This window comes from Nilaparvata lugens, chromosome 9, assembly GCF_014356525.2.
Source record: "Nilaparvata lugens isolate BPH chromosome 9, ASM1435652v1, whole genome shotgun sequence".
NCBI lineage: Eukaryota > Metazoa > Arthropoda > Insecta > Hemiptera > Delphacidae > Nilaparvata > Nilaparvata lugens.
The window spans coordinates 36,053,793-36,075,558 of record NC_052512.1 but is presented as its reverse complement, the minus strand read 5'-3'; the positions used below and the strand labels follow the sequence as shown (position 1 = coordinate 36,075,558).

At 35.0% G+C, this 21,766-nt stretch overlaps 1 protein-coding gene across 2 annotated transcripts in view; it reads right to left on the bottom strand.

The window, feature by feature from the left end:
• LOC111043682 (acetylcholine receptor subunit alpha-like 1) overlaps nucleotides 1-21,766 on the bottom strand; it is a 195,261-nt gene that overhangs the window by 154,313 nt on the left and 19,182 nt on the right. The window lies entirely within an intron of this gene.

Here is a 21,766-nt window from a genome sequence, read left to right as displayed (position 1 = left end):
GTAATCTGATTTGTGACATGAGATGGTATATATCATGATATTCAAAGTTAATTATTATTTTACAGTTCTGAGTGATTAGTGAGTGTTATTTTGTTATTCAATTTGGTATGTAAACAATTTAAATTACAACTTTCACCTGAAATTCAAGTGTATGGAACATAGCCTACTTTTTGGAATATTTATAGCGTATGAATCAAAATTCGAGGAAGAAACAGTTTTGGGCTGTGCCTGTTAGTCCTTCCCCAAATCATTTTAAAGAATTAAGTTCTGTTTATCAATAAATGAATAACGAGCAAAGCTCGGTGCCCCGATATTACATAGTGAACAACTACAAGACGTAATCTATTTTGGACTATGTGTGACCTCATCTTAATTTGGGAGAGAAATGGCAAAATGTTATTTTATTTTCTCTCTTCCCATATTTTTATGATTTACTCATTGTATGGATCAATAAATAAAAAGAGAGCGCAATAGAGTTGTATTAGTTGTCTCTGCTATTACCTACATAATTCGGGGGAGTTTTCACACATATTGTCGATGTTTGAAAACTATATCAAAGAACACCCCCATCGACCACACTCTACCTGAGAGTGGAGAGAGAGAGAGAGAGAAGAGGTGTGAGTAGTGAGTGAGAGAGTAGAAAAGGGTTATTTAGTTGCAGCAGCCACCGGCAGAGCGCTCCTATCTGATCCATATGTGCTCACTTGAACTTAATTATAGCGTCGCTCTCCAACCTCTGATAAGCTACGCTTTCATCCCTCAGTAGCGTTGATAAAACGCTGAGTTTGCTATTTCTTAATGCACAGGGAGAATCCTCAAAAATGTAACTCAAAACTGCTCCTTTTACCTTGATGACGATCAAATTAGTATGCTGAATATTTTCGTTAACTTTGCCTAGGGTAAAATTCAAGTTTCGAAGTCCACATCAAATCAAATACTGGTTTCCTATTCTTGTCTACCATCAGACGGAACAGATAGATTCAATTAGTTCTTGAGAAGGCCTAGAAAACGCAGGAATAACGCTCAAAAACCGCCGATATTGGGCAGAACTTGGGCGTCATAACTTGGGCGGATTATAAGGCGGATTTCAACTTCCAATACAAAAATTTTATACCTCAACTGAGACTGTGTGCCAAGTTTGAGCATCTTTTGCCAATAAGTTCTTGGAATAGGAAAATTCCAAATTTATCCTACAAATTTATTTATTTATTTATTTAATTATTCAGAATTATACAACTTACAGAAAAGTACCACAGGCTTATAAGCCCAAAACGGTTCCAATTCTAATTTTTACAACAGTCCAAATTTAGCTAGGTTATGTGTCACTTAACATTCATCAATTACACACTCAATTTACAATTCAAAATACACAAAATCATTTATAAATTGAAAAAAAATACTCCTAAATTAAATTAAAACAATCACAATCAATTTAAAAATTCCAAACTTTGAAAAACTATAAAATTTTGAGACCGAAAATACAAATTAAACCTTCATTAGAAGACAATTGATTTACACAAGCAGCAAATTAATGAATGCAATACCTTTTGATTAAAATGATAAAATATCAAAGAAGAGCAGAACGGAGTGGATTAGAGGTGAATATTTCTTCACTTTGAACCTAGCACTGTGAGTTTTTTTTTCTGTTTCAGTTTTTAGATAAGTAGTCTATTTATCTGAATTCTGACCTTTCATGAATTATGAATACAAGTGTGAATTATTCTACTTTGGACCACATTTTTGAAGAATATATATTTAAAGTATATTTTGTGTCTCTACTTTTGTTATAAAGCCTTTTCGTTCCAATTTCTTGTTATTTTAAGGATTTATTTTAAGCAACTCTCACCGGCGGGCAAAGAGTTTTCTCTTTGCTGGTGATTCCTAGAAATTTTGTATATATTTTTTTCTCTCATGTATCATGCATGTATGTGTAATTGTATTATGAACTTTTTATTTTTATCTTTGCTCGTGTATGTAAGTGTATGAGTGAATTATTGTTTGTTTTCTATTTGGCAATAAATAAAATCGTAGATTAGCGTTGAACGCTAATTCTGTTGTTACAAAACAAAAAGCTGAGAAAACCCGGAAAAACTCAGATTTTGTGCGTTTCTTTGGATTTTTCAAATGCGATCTTAGTGCGCCCCTAGATGGCGGATGGCCAACTAAACAAACCTGCAAAATTTGAACGTATTTGGTTCAGTAGATTATTATTTCTGTTGATTATGAATGAGTGAGTGAGTGAATCAGTGCAGTTTCGCTTAAATATATTTATATAGATAATTTACAACTTTTACATCAACAAACTGATACGGGTTGAGATATCAATGCGTGTTTTCCGCCACTTATTTTTTCTTCGAACTCTCTATCGAAATCATGTATCACATGACCACCTACTCATTCAAAAAAATGAGTTTGGATTCATATAAGTGACAAAAATGTTGAAACGACAGAGAAAAGCTGTGTCCACACTGAACAAATGTTCGACAAACATGTTTGTTAAAATTTTATTATGTTTGACAAACAATGTTTGCCCGTGGCCAGTGTGGACGCGTCACCATACAAAATATTGGTAAGTGGAGAGAACAGGTTTTATGTTTTAGAGCTGTCAACACTGGAAATGTTTGGGAAACAGTAATTTTTTGTTTGACAAACAATGATTGTCCAAATTTTTTTAAGTGTTTGTCCCTGAGCTCCTCAACAAACATGTTTGCCGAACATGTATGTCGAACAATTTGTTCAGTGTGGACACGGCTTAATTTCCATTCAAATAGGATCATCAATGGAACCTACTGTCAAATTATTCTTGTTGAAGAAATATTTAGATGTTCCCATTATTTCCACCAACTATGTATAATAAGTGAAAGAAAGTTACTGGTTTAAAAGATTATAATGCAACAGTTCATGAGCGAGTTCTCCAACACCTTTTCCAATTTTATTTGAGAAAGTATCATGTTAATTTGAGAAAGTATCAATAATTGTATTTGAGAATAGTCACTTGTAATTGAGAGAATGTCAGATGTAGATGAGAATAGTCAATTGTATTTGGGAAGTCATCACATGTAATTGAGAATAGTGAATTGTATTTGAGAAATCGTCAAATCTAAATGAAAAGATATGAATCGAAAATGAGAATTATTGACATGTCGTGACGCTTCTGTAGCCTACAGTACAGGTTAGATTTGAGCAGGAAAGGATACTGTACTATGTACACAGTATTCCAATTACTACCACAGGCAAATTAATAATTTCAATGGTGAAGGTATTTCCGCTGTACTGTTTACGAATGATTAATAAGAATTATTTCTATGTATGTATTGGCAACGCGTCTTTTGTTTCCAAGCATTGCACTCAACATGCTTATTCATTTTTTTATTCAATCATTGAGAATTACACAACTTACAGAAAAGCACTTGATAAAGATCAAATTCTCTATGTTTACGGCGCAATTAAACTTTATCATCAATCAATTATTGAATCTCTTGATCAAACAACTCGGCAATCCTTCAATGGATTTTCAGGCTTGAGAATAATGTTTTATTCAAAAACTAAACGTTGTATTGGAATATTAAATACATTTCCATATTATTTCATATGTGTACAGTTATGAAAAATATATGTACTGGAAGTACCGGTACTGGTATTTAAAATCATTCCCCAATTACAACTGACAACTTCTCGATTTCAAATCGTATGTTCTCAAATTGAAATGATACTTTCTCAAATAAAATTCACTATTCTCAATTAAAAGTGATGACTTCTCAAATACAATTGACTATTCTCATTTATATCTGGCGTTTTCTCGAATACAAATGACTATTCTCAATTACAATTGATACTTTCTCAAATACAGTTGGAAAAGGTTCAGTTTCAGTTAAAAAGAGACTGAATTAAAGTTATTTCAACTCTTGTATCCCTTATGAATTCAATCTCTTCCACTGACGACCTATGGTCGTTCTTTATTATCCCTCCTTTCACATTCGTGACAATTCTCCTTCTCTCTCTTGCTACATTTTCTCCTCTATTTTTTCGTTTTTCCCTCTTCAGGGAATGCACCGCTATTCAGTGCACTTCTGAATAGCAGCCAGATCCATTGAAAGCCTAAAAGGAATTGTCAGAATAGAGCGAACGAGACGAATCTTTGGGGAGCGATATGCACAAATTGTGACAATATATCAAGCCAGGTTAAAATGCTTTTGTTAGACATCACAGACATTTGGACATTTCTGCCGGTTGGGAAAGAATATACTCATCATACAGCTGCGCTGCTGCGGTATATTCACTTGGTGTAATCACAATTGAAATACAGTACAATAGTTATTACCTCAGCTTAGGCTAGTTACATATACATCGATTTTTGGTCGTACGATATTTTACCGTCCTTATAAATTCTATTAGATTGAACAGATGATTTCAAACATATGATGTTTGCCAAGTTCCGTTTAATCTGATAGAATTCATAGTGACGGTAAAATATCGTACGACCAAAAATCGATGTGTGTGTAACTAGCCTTAAGTGAAACATAAATGATGATAAGTAGACTCTTAACTAGAACTCCACATCGCTCGTTCAATAATAAAAAGGTTACACTGATGTCAATAAGGTATGCAGATACTCTGTTTACATGGAGAAATGTCAGCTGTTAATTCAAACTCCGTATGAAACACATAAATGCAATCATATCTACGTACTTAAGTAAACGTGGTTTAGCGATAACGTAGTGTTAGCATACGACCCTAATGAATGCAGATACTCTGTTTAAATGGAGAAATGTCAGCTAATCGTTTAAACCTCGTATGAAACACATTATGATAAATGCAATCATATCCACAAGTAAACGTGGTTTATTGTTAAATGTAGTGTTAGCTTATGGCCCTATGTGAAACATACGATGGTATATGAACTTAGAAATTAACTCCAATCTACTCGTTCAATTGGATAAAGGTTAAACTAATGAGAATAGATTATTATCCATTATCTATTAATGTCTACTAGTAGTTCGGTGAACAGTAGACCTCGCGCTCAGTATGTTACACTGACCTGTTGTTATGTTTTCTCAAAAATTGATAAATAATTTATCAATTTAAAATGTCTAGAAAAAATCCTAAATAAACATAGAGCTTTCTGTCCTATCGTACCGTGACGTGTCGTTCCGGAATGTGAGTGTGAGCGCTGTTATCAGGTCTGGCTGCCGTCGATACGCCAATCCAATCAACCCATCAGAGAACATTCTGTGTTGTCGTGTTGGCGAAAAATCGGTGTGTTGATGTTAACAAAATGAACTACCATAATGCTGATTTCCTAAAACATTCATTTCTCACATTTCATGATTTTGGAAATCAATTTCTCTTCAATAATATTTGTTGCAATTTTAATCATCATATTAAAAAAGAAAAATGTAGAAAAAATGTTTTCTATCAATAACTCCAAACTCCAAACTAGAATCATGGCCTCAGCTTATGGAAAGACAAGTTAGTAGACAACTAAACTGTCTACTAAAGTTGATGGAAAGATATATTTTCAAAATGTTCGATGTTTTTGAACGGGTAGTATTATAGATCACTAGACAGCTGATTTACGATGAATAATTCTATAGTCTGATTTTCACGGTAATATTGCGTGTTCGAAGGAAACTCATTTTCCTTTTGTATTATCCTTAAAATGCAAAATTTTAAAATACCTTATGTATACCTGTCAAATTTCATGAAAATCTATTCCTGCGTTTCGCTGTAAATGCGCAATAAATAAACATTTAAACATATCCTATTATATTAAGCGAGCAATTCCTGTATATCTGTTTATATTTTTATATCTGGTTATCTGGTTATATGGTTATTTATGTTCAACGGATCTCGAAAACGGCTCTAACGATTTTAACGAAATTTGAAATATATTCGGCTTATGATATCAAAATCCGATTGCACCAGGTCTTATCCATGGGGAAACTCGCTGAAGGACATGAATAGGATAATTCATCCTTCGAAGAACAGATGATGATTTAGTCATCTGTTGATAACAGAAGATGCGTGTGCCTGTGTGGGAGATCAGCTGTGTAATCAATTAGCTTACCGTATTTCGCGAGAAATCTAGAAATTTTAATTGACTTGATCAAAATACAGTTATCTGATTTGTTGACATGAGATGGTATATATCATAATATTCAAGGTTGATCATTATTTTACAGTTCTAAGTGATTGTTATTTTTTTATTCAATTTGGTATGTAAACAATCTAAATTAGAATTTTTATGTTCCCAAATATTTGGACTGTAAATTTCACCTGGATTCAAGTGTATGGAACCTAACCTACTCTATGGAATATTTATAGTGTATGAATAAAGATTCGGAGAATAAAAAGTTTTGGGCTGTGCCTGTTAGTCCTTCCCCAATCATTTTGAAGAATTGAGTTCTGTTAATCAATAAATAAATAACAAGCGAAGCTCGGTGCCCCGATATTAAACATAAAGAGAAATGCAAAACCGTCGACTTGATTCTTAGACCTCACTTCGCTCGGTCAATCATCTCATAAACGAGTACAAACCGATGGTGGCTGGCTGGTTTATACCACATAATGTGTCATGCATAGAAACGACATTATTGATTGCAAATGTCATTGATGATTCTCAAATGATGCGTTATGAATGGCACTGCTGCAACAACCCGAGATGCCTTGATTATGTCAGCATTGCGTCAAGTTTGAGTGTATTTCGAATGAATATCACAAATGACTCGCTACAGTGATAACAGACGCCATTCATCGGCTTCTCCCTCAATTATTCATTCATCCACTGAATCATGTCCCTCCTTCGTGATGCCACTTCATATTATTGTCAACAACAGTTGCATTACACTGTTCCATTATCGCAAACTTTGATAATTTGTCAACTGGGGAATTCAATTTACATTTTCTCATTGAGTGACTTTTGTTTATGTATGTGAGGGTAGAAAGTGATCACTATTCAAACAAGAGTTTGCTATTTAATGATTTTCTACTTTGCTGAGCATAATTTAATGCATAATTGCATAATTGAATTGAATTGACAGTAGTAATACACCGATAGAAAGTTCAAATTTTGCAGAGTTATTCATTATTTGGACTTCTGGACACGTTCTACAGATAAATAAAATCTTCCTGATAATACACTCAACTTCAGCGTATTTTGTAAGATGTTTGAATTTCTTTCCAAATTGCTTCATAAGTAATATTATTTCTAATGGTGCCTATCATTGAACGAGCGTTAGCGAGTTCTCACTTTTGACTCACTGAAGAGCAAAGTTTTTATTCTTTCATTCACTATTTGAAAGTATTTATTTTTTTGTAAAATTAGTTTGTTTTCTTAATCTTATAATCTCTGTTGTACAGTGTTTTAGTTTCACTTAGAATTGTATTGGAGGTTTAAGTGTAAGAGAGGGCTTGCTGCGCCCTAACTTCTCCCCCCTAGGTTTTTCAATAAAAACAGCTGATCAATCAATCAAAGTCGTCGTCCGTCTGTTTGTATGTTTTACAATAACTTTAAAAATAATCGATCAATCAGCTTTTAATTTTCAACTCGTATTCTTCGAACCTTTTTACAGGTTCATTTCGTCGGACAACGAAATTGACTCACTCCTTCGACCTTCTTCAGGATATGGAAATAACATTGAAAGTGCATGAGAGATAAATTGTTATGATTTTTCATTTCGTCAGCTGTAGAATTCATTGCATGCAATTAGGCCTACTATAGTTTTTTTCATTCAATCATAACATCGGCTGAAGCTATTTGGAAGTCATCATAGGCGCTGACACATAATTCAAGCTGGTTAATATTCAACTTTACAAAAAAAAAATTATATGGGTTGAAGTTTATAACAATGAGCGGTATACGCCGTTTATTTTCTCTTGTAAATCTGTATCGAAAACATGTATCACATGACCACCTTCTCACTCAAAGAAATGATTCTAGATTCATATGAAGGTCAAAGATGTCAAAGCGAGTAATATTTTTTGAAGATTAATTTTTAATTTCAAATAGAATCCCAAATGAAACCTACTGTCAAAAATTATACTTCTAAGAAAAATATTTAATTGTTTACAAAATTGATCATCTGTATAATTGAAAGTTGTGGGTTTCAAAGATTAAAATACAACAGTTCTTGATCGAGTTCTCCAACTCAAGAAGTCACTAGTTATATTTTACTGGATTCCCGTTGAAGACACCCAAAAGTTTATTCAAACCGGGTCTGTGGTTTGGCTTAGGAGAAGTGTTTCAAAATTGAATCCAAAAAGGTGAAAACGAATTAAACGATCTCCATGATTCTAATATATGACTAATATTTATCAAGAACAATCATTCTGCTTTATCTTCCTCTCAGGGGAGTGGCCGTAGTCGAGTGGATCAGATGCTGGCTTAATGATTCAGAGGCCCGGGTTCAAATCACGGCCCGGGCAAAATATTTATCTCGGGCCACTCCTGTGTTTCGGATGGACACGTTAAGCCGTCGGTCCCGGCTGCCTAAAAAGCAGTCGTTAGGTCATGTCAGAGGCCCTGAAATTGATCAGCTGCGACCTGAAAACTCTGACACCAGACCTGAGCCAGCCAGGTCACTCGATATTATTATTATTTATCTTCCTCTCCTTCTTCTTCTTCTTCTCCTCCTATTTCTTCTATTTTCTCTTCTTCTTCCTCTCTTTTTCTATTTTCTCATTTTTTCTCTTCATTCTCTCCTCCTTCTTCTTCCTCTTCCTCTTCTTCCTCTCCTCCTTTCTCTTCTTTCGCTCCTCCTTCTTCTTCTTTTTCTTCCCCACTGTCCCATTCTCTCTTCCTTCTCCTTTTTCATTGTTTCTTTTCTTTATTCTCTCTCTCTCCTGCTTTCTTTCTTTCTTTCTTATCTTCCTTAGTGGAATGTGATTCGATGCTTGCAAGAGTGTGATTCGGTTGTTTTGAGAGCAAATTACGATTTTATTTCGCCGACTGCTGCTTCTGGTGCCGTTTTACGATCTAACTGAGCATGGAGTGAGAGAAAGTGGAATGGAGAGGAAAGGGCGCGATAGAGAGAGAGAGAGAGAGATTATGTTATTGGGATTTACAGCCCCTTGGACATTGGCTGGCCAATCAAATCATATTAGCAATGTTTTTCTAGGGTAGGCTATTGGATGTTCAACTGTTCCTGGAAAACAAAACAAAACAAGTAAAACTCATTTTCCTGTTCCTCCTTCTTCTTCTTCTTCTTCTTCTCCTTCTTCTTCTTCTTCTTCTTCTTCTTCTTCTCTTCTTCTTCTTCTTCTTCTTCTTCTTCTTCTTCTCCTTCTTCTCCTTCTCCATTCTTCTTCTTCTTCTTCTTCTTCTTCTTCTTCTTCTTCTTCTTCTTCTTCTTCTTCTTCTTCTTCTTCTTCTCCTTCTTCTCCTTCTCCATTCTTCTTCTTCTTCCTCTTCTTCTTCTTCTTCTTCTGCTTCTTCTTCTTCTTCTTCTTCTCTTCTTCTTCTTCTTCTTCTTCTTCTTCTTCTCCTTCTTCTTCTTCTTCTTCTTCTTCTTCTTCTTCTTCTTCTTCTTCTCTTCTTCTTCTTCTTCTTCTTCTTCTTCTTCTTCTTCTTCTCTTCTTCTTCTTCTTCTGCTTCTTCTTCTTCTTCCTCTTCTTCTTCTTCTTCTTCTTCTTCTTCTTCTTCTTCTTCTTCTTCTTCTTCTCCTTCTTCTTCTTCCTCTTTCTTCAATAATCAATTGAGAAGGAATAACTGAATATTTATTATTTCTAGAAAAATATAAATTTAATATTTTTGCAACCCCCCACTGTATAAAAGTAAACTTGTGATTGAATCGATCCCGAAAATTTCTTTTGACTTTCCGTCGAAAGGAAGAAAGCTCAAATGAAAAACGAAAAAAGATATTTTTTTCTGGATGACAGCTGGATTATCAATTGCATGCAATTAATAACTCAACACTACTTGAATTTCCGACTTTCCACTGCTTTCAATAGAACAAGCAGTGGACGGAATATCAGAGACATTATTTAGAGCGAGTTCTGCAGCCAGGGGCTCACCAGTTTATTAGATGAACTAGACCATCAATTATCACACTTTCATCGTATACACTACTATCTTCGGCCAATCATGCGCAAGTTTCAACTTTCTGAACACGTTGAGGAGCAATTCAACTTTCAGAACAAGTTGAGAAGCTTGTATCTCCATTTAAAAAACTATAGTACCGTATCGAACATTGCCTATTGAAATGAACAGTGTAATAGAACGAGCGTTAACGAGTTCTCACTTTTGACTTACTGAAGGCCATAGCCGTTGTCCGTCTGTTTGTATGTTCTACAATAACTTTAAAAACAATTGGTCGATCACCTTTAAATTTCAATTCAAACCTTTTTACAGGTCAAGCTTGTTGGACAACAAAATTGACTTACTCCTCCGGTTTTTCAGGATATAAAAGTAACATTGGAAGTGCGTAAGAAAAAATTTTTTGTTTTTATTTATCATTTCGTCAGCTGAAGAATTCATTGAATGTAGCTTGTATCAACAAAACTGAATTGTTTTCCCATTAATTCATCCATAACATAAGCTAAGGCTATTTGGAAGCTATCACACAGGCAGAACTTAATACGCTGACACATGATTTTAGCTGGTCAATCTATATACTGAAAAGCGAAATGGTACTCAGACTCACTCACTGACTGACTACTCACTCACTCACTCGCAGAACTAAAAATCTACCGGACCAAAAACGTTTCAATTTGGTAGGTATGTTCAGTTGGCCCTTTAGAGGCGCACTAAGAACAGATATGGAAAAATTTCCAAAGATACGCAAAAATCTGCGTTTTTCCAGCGTTTTCTCATCTTTATCGAGAACAAATGAACAGAAAATGTTCAAATTCAGTACAGAAGGAATTTGAAATAACGTCAAAGAAACGCCCATAATTAGCGTTTTTCCAGCGTTTTTTTTTTTTTTTTTTTGCTTTTTCTAAGATTTATCGAGAACAAATGAGCATAAATTGTTCAAATTCAGTACAGAAGCTCAGCTAGGGTGTAATTGACCGAGCGAGGTGAGGTCTAAGATTCAAGTCGACGGTTTGGCATTTCTCTTGATGTTTAAATGTTTAAATGCTTGAATGATTAAATCTTTAAATGTTTATATGTTGCGCAATTACGGCAAAACGCGGTAATAGATTTTCATGAAATTCGACTGGTATGTTCCTTTTTCAATTGCGCGTCAAAGTATATACAAGGTTTTTGGAAATTTTGCATTTTAAGGATAAAACAAAAGGAAAAGGAGTCTCCTTTGAACGCCAATATTAGAGTAAAAATATCAGACTATAGAATTATTCATCATAAATCAGCTGACAAGTTATTACACAGATGTGTGGAGAAGCCAGTCTATTGCTGTATTTCCATAAGGTCTATAGTTTCAATCAGGTACTTGTGGATGAGAATACTGCGTCAGGTTTACTGTTCACAGAACTACTAGTAATGTTGTGTTAGAAGGAATTTGCAATAACGTCAAAGATACGCCCAAAATCAGCGTTTTTCCAGCGTTTTCTTTTTGCTTTTTCCAAGATTTATCGAGAACAAATGAACAGAAAATGTTCATATTTAGCTCAGCTGGGGTGTTATAATGTTGTGTTAGAAGGAATTTGGAATCACGCCAAAGATACGCCCAAAATTAGCGTTTTTTTGCTTCTTCTCAGTTATTTCATCAAGTAATAGATAGAAAATGTTCAAATTTGGTACAGAGATTCAGCTAGGGTCTACAAATTTTGTGATGAGATGACTTCAATATTTCATGAAAGATACACCCAAAATCAGCGTTTTCCGACGTTTTTCTCAGCTTTCCTGCATTCTCTCACCTTTTTTCAATAATTGATGGAAATATATTTTAAAAAAATTTAGAACACAGGTTTTGCTGAGGTAAAAGAATTTTGTTCGTCTTAATAATTGAAATTAATCGGTGATTGAATCGAGCGAGGAAGTACTTTGACTTTCTGATGGAATGAAGCATGCTCAAATGAAAAATGCAGGGGAGTGAAGCGAGCCCGCTGATCTCATTTTTGGACGATCCAGTCGGGGGTCCAGGGGTCGGAGTCCCCTGGCTAGATGGATATGGCAAGCGAAGCGCGCCTGACGGCTAGTTTACAACATAATTTACACCTTTTACATCAACAAACCGGTTGAGATATCAATGTGCGGTTTTCGCTATTTATTTTCTCTTGGAACTCTGTATCGAAATCTTCAATCCATGATTTTGGATCCATATAAGAGACAAGATGTTGAAGCGACAGAGTAATATTATTTCAAATAGGATCCTTCATGAAACCTACTGTCAAATTATTATTGCGAAAGAAATATTTAACTGTTTCCATAATTTCCACCAACTCTGTAGGATTAAAAGTAGCGGGTTTCAAAAATTACTTTACTACAGTTCTTGAGCGAATTCTCCAACCCCGGGGTTCACTAGTATATTTATGTTTATGTAATTATTTCGCTTAGATAGATAGATAGATGAAGAATTTATTTTTCACTTCAAAACAATACAAAAAAGATCAAATTAAATACAATGTCATTCATTACCAGTTAATAAAATACTTCCCAATAATCCTAAAATTCTCAGGCATAGCCGGATCCGTCAGCCGGAGTTGATAGGTAGTTATTTTATCTATATCTCATCCTTATCTTCTAATTCTTGTCAAAATTCTTACAGTGGAGAGTGAACAAGCTACACAAAGTCATGCGATTGCACTCAATAAACTTGATAAGGCAACTGGGAAGTTAGCACTAATGTCAGTCACTCATAACACAGTAGTCCGTCGATCATTTATCATTTTCAGTTCATTTGAGAAACCCAAATAATTATTATTACTATAGAGATTTCAACTACACATTGATACAAAGTACATTCTTCTCACTTATCAATCAAACCTACAAATAATTATTCATCAAATGAATTAATACAATGATAATTTGAACTCATTCAAACAATAATTGACTGAACGAAGTGAGGTCTAAGATTTAAGTCGACGGTTTGGCATTTCTCTTTATGTTTATATGTTGCGCATTTACGGCGAAACGCGGTAATAGATTTCCATGAAATTTGACAGGTATGTTCCTTTTTAAATTGCGCGTTGACGTATATACAAGATTTTGTAAATTTTGCATTTCAAGGATAATATAAAAGGAAAAAGGAGCCTCCTTCCTACGCCAATATTAGAGTAAAAATCAGACTATAGAATTATTCATCATAAATCAGCTGTTTAGTGGGCTATAAAGTATTATAAACCCGTTCAAAAGCATCGAACATATTGAAAATGTATCTTTCCATCAACGTAAGTAGACAGTTGACTATAATACTACCCGTTCAAAAACATCGAACATCTTGAAAATGTATCATTCCATCAACATTGTAGACAGTTGCAGCCAGACCTGATAACAGCGCTCACACTTACATTCCGGAACGACACGTCACGGTATGATAGGACAGAAAGCTCTATGTTTATTTACGATTTTCTCTAGACATTTTAAATTGATAAATATTATTTATTAATTTTTGAGAAAACATAACAACAGGTCAATGTAACTTACTGAGCGCGAGGTCTACTGTTCACAGAGCTACTAGTTTACTTTCAATAATAAACCGATGCAATTACACATGTCTAGAGCTATGTGTATAGTTTTCGCTTATTTAGCTTAAGAATGATGTCATTTTTTTTATAGTACCTGTTCGACTCCCAGAAACACAATAGGTTACTCTCCCAGTGTTAATGGTGATTGATGAAACACGGATGATTTGTGACTCTTCTTTCACTTCGCCGCAACAGGTGAGAGATAGTGAGCTTATGGGATGTCCAGGGAAGATGCTATCCACGTTGTCCGGGAGTGAATAGACATGTAAGAAGGAAAGTGAAAAAAAAAAGAAGATGACCGGTTGTTAAAGATGGTGGTGAGAGGTGTTGTTGAACGGTGAGGGAGACTGTTTGACAAAAAGAAAAAAGTAAGAACTATGTAGGGGAATAGAATGTGAGAATAGAGACAGGAATCTGCCGATTGCGCTCAGAATATGTTTGGCCACTCACATATTGAACGTAGCAAAGTGAACGTCCGTGACGTCATCACGAGTGATGTCATTCCACTCTCGCTAGCAGCCGACATTACGTTCCCCGACTGAAGAAGCGAAATGCAAATTCATTCCAGTATCCGTAGAATGCTTCAAGCGAAACACTACTGTATTATAACAACATATTAGCCCAGTTAATGAGATTTCTATCCTATAATTCTATTCTAATTGGTAATAAAAGATTGGGCTAAAATCATGATTGAACGATCAATCATTAATCAAGATTCAGTCGTCTTGAATGAATGACCACTGTCAAATTGGTACCAGCAAACACATCGTCTCAATCATTCATTCTAATGACTTTTCATTTCTGAATTTGTTTTAATGACAAAGACAATGTGGGTGATAGATACATTTTTTTTTTTTGAAACTTAAAACCTTTAAGCATTAATAACGTTGAACCTCCATCATTCAGCATAGCAAACATATCACCACTGTTCTTATTCTCTCTCAAGGTGACAGCCTGAAAGAGTCAATATGTGTCAACTAATTATCTGAAAGTTGATGGGGTGGTGAGGTTTTCACTTACTGGGGATTCTTGGTCATTCACCGGTCCAACAGACTGTCATAGCTGAAAATTCCATGTATTCATGATTCCAAAATTCGTCACTAGTCGAGATAAATCACTTTTAGAGTCGAATAGGAAGGAATGGTCGTCGTTATCTCTTCGAGTGTGGCAGAGAGGAGCGGAACAAATGTAACTAGCAGTGATGACGTCAATACGTAAACAGTGTACGTCTGTATGGAAGCAATTGTTTATTGTTTTTGAAGGGATGGATTCAAGGATCCAAAGGTTCAAAGAACCCCACACATCAACCGAAGCGTATTGTGTTTCCAAGTAGTATGTTGGTTAGGCAAACCAATACCTATGTCCTTTACAAGAGCCAGGAGTTTTTCCCTATACTAACATTCCATTCATCATCTGGTAGCAATACTACTTGTCTCAATCCAGATATACTGATATGCTTGGAAGTCTCATCAGACTGATTAGTCCTCGTGACTTACGTGAATTACACTCCTGGCCTTCTTTGTAGGTCCTTCCGCTGAGGAAGGAACGGTCAAGTTGCCTCTAGGGCGCACGGCCACCCTTGACTCAGCCTCTTTACCCACATTTGTGCCTTGTTTTTACCCATCACTGGTCTCTTGGGTTTTTTCTTTTTGTCCCTCTGAAACTTCGCAGGGTCAAAAGCCTCACCTCTCCCAAGAAGTTTTTGCCTAAATGGCCGTCCTTCTTTGAGCATTGGTGAGTTTTGGCCTCTCCACCCACAAGCTCGTGACCTACGTGAGTTCTTCTCCTGGCCTTTTTGTGGGTCCTTCCGCTGAGAGAGGGGACGTCAAACTGCATCTAGGGCGCCCGGCGCCCGGCCATCCTTGACTCAGCCTCTTGACCCACATTTGTGTCTGCAGTTTCACCCATCTCTGGTATCTTGGTTTTTTCTTTTTGTCCCTCCGAAACTGCCCTGATGGCGCAGATCCCGTGGTTTGAAGGCAAGGCAACTTCTGGAGTTGCCTTGAGGTCCACTTTAGTCGCCTCCTACGACAAGCATGGATATTGTGAGTGAATTCTGGCTTTCAACACATTTTTGAGTACGATGATCGATTCAAAGCTCCCTAAACCCACAGGGAACTATGAGAGCTAAGTATCACTCCCATTTGACCGCTGGGCGCAATCAGTGTATGTCCAAAGAGACAACGTCAGGTTTTCCGTAACAAAATGATGTAGATTGCTTCTTCCAATAGAGTATTTTCGAATATCATTTGAGATCCGACTCACTTCTATCTACGAGCCTCATTATACCTGAATAACCAGTGAATATGTAGGTAGAATATTCGATCAAGATCTTAATATTGACTGAGCTGGTGACTCCCTGGGTTGGAGAAGTCGCTCAAGAACTGTTGTATAGTAATCTTTGAAACCCGCAGCTTTCACAGCTTTGGTTAAAATTATGGAAACAGCAAAATATTTCTTCTACAAGAATAATATTGACAGTGGGTTTCATTGGAGCTCCTATTTGGAATGAAAAATTACTAACTTTGTTGTAGCACAGATACTGTGTTACTTGAAAATATTTGAAAAAAAAAACACTTACTTTTTCTTTTAGTGTTCAGGAATGCATTTCACTCCTTAAGAGGAGCTTCATCATTAGTTAGCAGGCTGATGAAGCTCCTCCCCAGGAGTGAAATGCATTCCTCAACACTTCTACAAGAAAAAGTAAGTGTTTTTTTTTTAATATTTACAAGTAACACAGTGTCTGAACTACAACAAAGTTGTTATACAGAGTGGGTGAAAAGTCCGAGAACGACTTAATATCTTATACACAAAGGTAATTTGATGGTTGGTGTGATTGGGGATTCTATTCAAATTGAAAATACTACTTTACTATGACTTCTTCAAAAATCTAGTCCACCATCTTGGATCCTCCATATTGAATGCAACTTTGTTTTCTTAAATAGGAAGGTTGTCATGTGATACATGATTTCGATAGGAGATTTCAAGAAAAATGGATGGTGAAAACCGCACATCGATATCTGTACCGTTCAGAACATATTCACATTATTAATCAATACTATTCAAAGCAGAAATAAGAGAAAAAAGTATGAGGACGGCTTAGTATCTCATGAAAGACTGTGATTCCAAGGTGGGTGTGATCGGGGATCCCTCTCAATTGAAAATACTACTTTACTATGACTTCAAAAATCTGGTTACCATCTTGAATGCAACTTTATTTTTCAAATGGGATGGTTGTTATGCGACACATGATTTCGATACGAAATATCGAGAAAAAAATGAATGGTGAAAACCACACATCGATATCTCAAATCGTTCAGAAGATATTCACATTATTAATCAATACCACTTATGTATTAATTTCATTTCTGATATGCATGATATTGATTAATAATATGAATATCTTCTGAACGGTTAGAGATATCGATATGCAGTTTTCGCCATTCTTTTTTTCTTGAAATTTCGTATCGAAATCATGTATCGCATGACCACCTTCCTTATAAAAAAATAAAGTTGCATTCAATATGGCGGATCCAAGATGGCAGACCAGATCTTTGAAGTCTTAGTAAAGTAGTATTTTCAATTTGAGTAGGATCCCCAATCACACCCACCGTTAAACAACCATATATTGTGTATGAGATATTAAGCCGTTATCGGACTTTTCACTCACTCTGTATACTGTTTCGTCATGGAAAGCAACATAAAATAGTGAAATTACTATTCAGAAATTACTCTGTCGCATCAACATCTTTGTCCAACTTATATATTAATTTGTGTATTCAACCTTACCACCAGGTCATAGCAATTAGCAAGCCAATTAATTCTCAAATCATATTAACTTTTTGTTTAGTTGAGAAGTTGATATTGTGGTAATTATTCATATTGAATGAAAAAGACTAAGAAATTGTCAAAGACCACTGATTTATTGATAATTAGAAAGACCGGTTTCGGTTATTACACCATTGTCAATTTCTGATTCAGAGATTTCAGATCAATTTCTTAGTCTATTTCATTCAATCATAATTTTAATTCCGTATACATAACCTCGATTTTTAATAGATAGACGTTCATTATTCGATTAGAGGAATAGCAACTGAATGAGGCCCTCTTTTATGCAGAACTCACATTATATCCATATACTTTTCCCAATTATGATATTCTTCAAACCATCCACAGATCAATTTTGTTGGTCAACAAAATTGGCTCACTTTATAGTCTTTTTTCGATTATTATTATGACAGGCTATAACATTAAAAGGCCTTGGAAAAATATAGTGAAATATTATTACAAACCACACCATGTTTTGTAATCGTAAATTGCATACTGAGTCATTATGAATTTATAGGAACATAATTATGTTACTGAAGCGTTTTACTATTATTACTATAGCCACCCATTCCATTTATAACTGATCGAATTGAGAACAATCAAGAAAAAACTCCGTCACGTGAGATTCCATCTACTCCTACGTTAAAAAGTACAATATTTATCACAATAATCCAAGTATTTTGATAGGATGAGAGATGATAGCATAGAGAAACGATAGCATAGATATCCCATGGTATACGGCGTTTAAGTCGCAAGTTTTACTGTTATCCCAGCCGATAGTTCACATAGTTTTTTCCTATGCAGCTGTGTGACGCTGGTAGTCTCTCAAATTGTGCCGTTCATACACTATCACCCCAACAAAAAAGTAAAAATGACAATAGTCGACAGTAATCGGCTTGAGATAACAGTAAAAGTTGCGACATAAATTCCCTATACCATGGGATATCTACTTACGCTATTGTTCTATGATGATAGTTATTTTCTTCTTCTTCTAGGCATCTCCTATCGGAGGTTCGCTATCAGCACAGAAATTCGGATCTTATTCACTGCCGCTCGAAACAAGTCTTTGCTGCTGCAGTCAAACCAATCCCTCAAATTTTTAAGCCAGGAAACACGTCTCCTTCCAACACTCCTTTTTCCGCTGATTTTTCCTTGAACTATAGTCTGCAGAGGCAGACTATAGTTCATATATTTGTAGCTTCTCATCAGATGTCCATGACTCAGAGTTTTCTCTTTTTCAATTACACATTGTTTCTTCATTTTCCTAGAACTTCCATGTTGGTGACTCTATTTGTCTACTGTATCCGCCACATCCTGCGGTAGCACCACATCTCAAAGGCTTCCACTTATCCATATGGCTCTTTTGAGGGTCCATGATCCCATCCCATACAAGAGAGTGGAAAACACGTAACAGCGTAAGTTTATTTTACTATCCTTCAAAGTATTACTGTAACTGGTATTTCTGTAAAAGTATTTCTTCAAGACCCTCGATTGTTTGAGTTGTGAATAAAAATTTTGATTATATTCTATTTGAAAGTCAACGGTTCTGAAGTCATTTAGGATGAAGATTCAAAGATTGGACTCTTCCTAAATAGAATTAACTGTAGAGTGATATTTATTGAAAATCAGAACAAATTCATTCGCATCTCACACCATCAAAATGTTATTTGCATGTCTTAGAAACTGTAGTGAGGTCATCATTATTGTAACTTACATTACTTACTAGTAGTTCTGTGAACAGTATACCTCACGCAGTAATCTCATCCACTATTAGTAGTACCTGATTGAAACTATAGACCTCATGGAAATACAGCAATAGACTGGCTCCGCCAAACATCTGTGTAATCACTTGTCAGCTGATTTATGATGAATAATTCTATAGTCTGATTTTTACTCTAATATTGGCGTATGAAGGACGCTCCTTTTCCCTTTCATATTATCCTTGAAATGCAAAATTTCCAAAAACCTTGTTTATACGTCGACGGGCAATCAAAAAATGAACATACCTGTCAAATTTCATGAAAATCTATTACCGCGTTTCGCCGTGAATGGGCAACATATTTATAAACATTTAGGCCCGGTTGCACAACAGCCGGTTAAATTTTAACCGTGATTAATTTCACGAGAACCAATCAGTGACGGCGTTTTTGAAAAGACGGCTTTTCTGATTGGTTCTTGTGGAATTAATCACGGTTAAAATTTTACCTGCTGTTGTGCAATCACCCCAATCATCTTAAACATTAAAACTTTCAAACATTAGGAGAAATGCCAAACCGTCGACTTGAATCTTAGACCTCACTTCGCTCGGTCAATTACATTATTGTTTAACTTACATTACCATCAAATACATTTCGTAAAGACTGCTTAATGCTTTTTGTCGTCGATGCTTTTAATTCGATTCAATTCATATGTTCATTCAATAATAAGAATCTTCATAAACAATCTAAAAGAATAAATGGGCAGTACAGTTGGACAAACTTCAGAATACAGTGTTCAAAAATATATTATGTTGTAAAATTATTTTACTCTCGGAATTCCACTCATGAGCGTTCCATGTAGAATACATTTTCTTTCATTCAATCCCTTGTATTTCTCATTCAAATATGAGTACAGATAATAAGCTTGAGCTTCAAAGTAATAATACATTTGAAGAACAGGGACATTTCATTTATAACTTTTTATTAAATCCATGTACCGTACATGTTTCATGAAACATCCCCCTCTTCAAATCCTCAACATCCTTTGTTTTGAAGTTTGGATATCAATGAACAAGGTTTTAAAAACAGACTTGCAGGTAATAGTACTTTGCGTAACAAGTCCGGTAACGATAATTACCGCTTAAGTATGATTGTTTCTGCCCGAAACGTAGTTGAGGGCAGAATTATCATACGAATGCGGTAAATACGTTACCGTACAAGTTACGTACAATATTTTTTGTCATACTTATCTGAGAAAGAATAAAATTGCTGAGAAACAGAACCATTACCTGCTGCTGTTCAAGCTACTGCATTCTATAAACATGTCCTGGCCAGTGGCGCCTAGTTCATAACAGACAGACCCTTCGAGCTCAAATAAAATGATAAAGACCTAAATTATAAGATTTCAGATGAGTTCTTATAACTTGAAAATCCTTAAATGAGTTCTTTGATTATTTGAGTTAGTATATTAATTGCTCAGATGTTATTAGGACTCAGTAGAGTCCTAACTCGACTGTAAAGAGAACATAATGATCTCTTCACAGTATAGTATGCTGTAATGAAATCACATGTTTTCTGTTCTGCAAACAGCTGTTTACCGGCTTGATTTACTGCATGGGAAACAGCTGCAATAATTGAGTAAGTATGACAAAAAAAGGTATTATGTTATCCCCATTTCCCAAACCTTTATGGATTGAGCTTTTTCCATGAGAATATTTTTATCTTTTGCAAATAGCTAATGATATTTACATGGAAATATGGATGACGATCTTCAGCATGCAGTGTTTGAAGACAATTATGCACTAATGAAAGAAGATAACACAGGTTCCTCTTATGAGAATACATTTAATATTAATTTCATAATTTAGTTTATCGATTTTAAATTCAGCGAATTACGCCAGGCCCTCACAAACACAGGCTTAAGCCTACATGTGAGTCTCTCATAACGTAAGGGGATATATAAATGTACTGTAACTGTACTGTATTAGTTGAAAATTGTGAGAATAAATTTATTTGATTTGAATTTATTATCCTGAAAATCTGGAAACCCAATACACATGGAAACAAATGAATGTACTTGAAAATGAAAATACCATATTTGTTTAACTATCATGAAGCCTATTTTGAAAACACTTCTAATGCGTTTCTTTCTTAAGAGTAGGTTATTTCCTTTCAAATTCTAATAGTTTTAATAATAATAATAATTCATATAATCCGGTTGCATATTGTTAGTAAGAGTATTCTTCTTAACCAAGAATCGACAATATTTGTTAAAACTCCGCTGATTTATGTGAATAGATTACTATCATTGGAGTTCACATTGGATTTCATATTTTTATCCTCCAAACTTTCTAAAATACATTGAATTATTAGCAGCATTGTCATTTATTTCATACTAAAGTTTGTCCTGTGTCTACGCACAGTTTTACACCTATGTAGGCACATTTCCATGTGAAATCACAACTGAGATTATAATTTATTATAACTGTTACATTGTAATCATAAGGTATGATAGTTTAATAAAACTTGTAGTATCATTTTAGATTTGTATGTTGTTTAATTTAAGCTCTGTATGTAACATTATAATCTTAGAAAGATTGGAAATAAACTTATTTTTGACTTGACTTGACTTGACTATAGTAGGTAACCCGGGC